This window comes from Belonocnema kinseyi, chromosome 9 (genome assembly GCF_010883055.1).
Source record: "Belonocnema kinseyi isolate 2016_QV_RU_SX_M_011 chromosome 9, B_treatae_v1, whole genome shotgun sequence".
Classification (NCBI taxonomy): Eukaryota; Metazoa; Arthropoda; class Insecta; order Hymenoptera; family Cynipidae; genus Belonocnema; species Belonocnema kinseyi.
The window spans coordinates 8,254,872-8,256,616 of NC_046665.1; the positions used below are offsets into that span (position 1 = coordinate 8,254,872).

The window sequence follows — 1,745 nt, forward strand, 5'->3', positions numbered from 1 at the left end:
TTGCTTTGCAAATAAATGGACAATAAAACCAAAAAATGAAACACTGTGTAGTTTTTATTTTGTCCCGGACATGAGTCTGAAAATAATGTTATGCTGTTGAACTGTCTTTAGCAAATTCTTTGAATACCGCGTATTTGATAAAACTGCAAACAGAGTTAGCACCCTTCTTTACAATTACCTCAAGAATAGGGAACATGTAACTCTGGTTCGTAGTATGTACATGTACGTTAAATAGAAAAAGCCATGCTAAACGTAGGTAAGACTGCGCGGACACGGGTATTTTTGGTAGTGGCAAATTCTGTGCAAAATCAAATTCACAGCATAGACTATTATTTTCAGAGAGTATTTGCTTTTTTAACTTCAAATAAATTTCAGCATTGTTTTTGTGATTAATTACTTCTTCGTTTACTTCTCCATTTGTCTCGTTTTTGTAGCAAGTATTGCACACGTCAGTTCTAGGTAATTTAAATCTGAAGCCAACATTTCGGTTAAAATACTTGAAATAAACGGTTTGACTTATTGTGAATTTAGCCCCCGTTTTTTCTTTATAATATTTTCCGAATAATTTGTAAAGTTCTACAAGATTTAATGAAGGATTATCAAAATATTTTAGGTTCGTAGAATTTCGTTTGTAGTGTGAACTGTGATGTGGAATTAATTCGCAATGCTCTTCAATCATTTTTTAAAAATTTTCTGTTAATTTAAGACAACTTTCGCGTACTCCACCTGCCAAATTTTTTAAAGGCTTCTTATTTAAAATCTTTTTTTGAACATTTTCAACTCTTCTTTTGTCCAAACAGAGAAAAGCACAAAAAAATTTCTTACAAATCGGAACATTTTCTTCGTCAGTAGGAAATAAATATATCCAATGAATTAACCGTCCTAGTTTTTCACCTGCATTCGTTTGGATAGGATCCTTGCATTTTAACAATCCTCTGAGAAACACATTTTGTTCATTATAGTTCCCGAGATTCCAAAAATTTGTATATACTTTTTCTTGTTGCACATCAGAAAACTTTTGGTAAAATTTTTCTCCACAGGAGGATTCAATAGGTTTGAAAGATCTCTCTGGGATTAGAATATCTTTAGCAATACCGTCTCTTTTAGTTTTAGACTTTGTAATGTATTCTTTTCCCTAAAGAAATAACAAATAATGCTATTAACTTCGTCATTAAAAATTTAAAATAATTACTTTAGACTATCTATGCTTTATTTGTAGAATTTCATAGAAGATGACAAAAAAAGTTACTGTTGTGCATTTGTTTTGGTAAGATTGACTTGACCTTCACGTCTTTCGCTGCAGCGCGTATGTAGCCGGCCAGGCACATTTTTGGGCAGCGTCAAGATTACCGCTTGGATTTTAAAACATCCATAATTTTTGAACTAATAATCCAATTGATCTAAAACGTTCCAGAAAACTTCTTTGAACCTTAATGAACAACTTTCTCACTGAAAGCTTTCCGTAGCTTAAAATTCGTTCGCTAAACGAGGCGCTTGAAGGTTAAAATTCATGATTTTTGCATTTCCTCAAACAAAAATTAATAACTTTTTTGTTTATTACAATATTCTCGTTTTTCTTTCTTGGATAGTTTCAGAAGACTTAAACACGTACTTTGTATTGGGGAAATCGGGAAATGATGAAAATTGGCTAAATTAGCGTGAGTTGAAGTGAAAAAAGATTGGAATTTTTCGTTTTCAAAAAATCCACTTTTTACCAATTATCTCAAAAACTACAAAACTTATAA

At 31.6% G+C, this 1,745-nt stretch overlaps 1 protein-coding gene across 6 annotated transcripts in view; it reads left to right on the plus strand.

Annotated features, from left to right (window-relative positions):
* LOC117179438 (E3 SUMO-protein ligase PIAS3) overlaps positions 1-1,745 on the plus strand; it is a 191,210-nt gene that overhangs the window by 124,851 nt on the left and 64,614 nt on the right. The window lies entirely within an intron of this gene.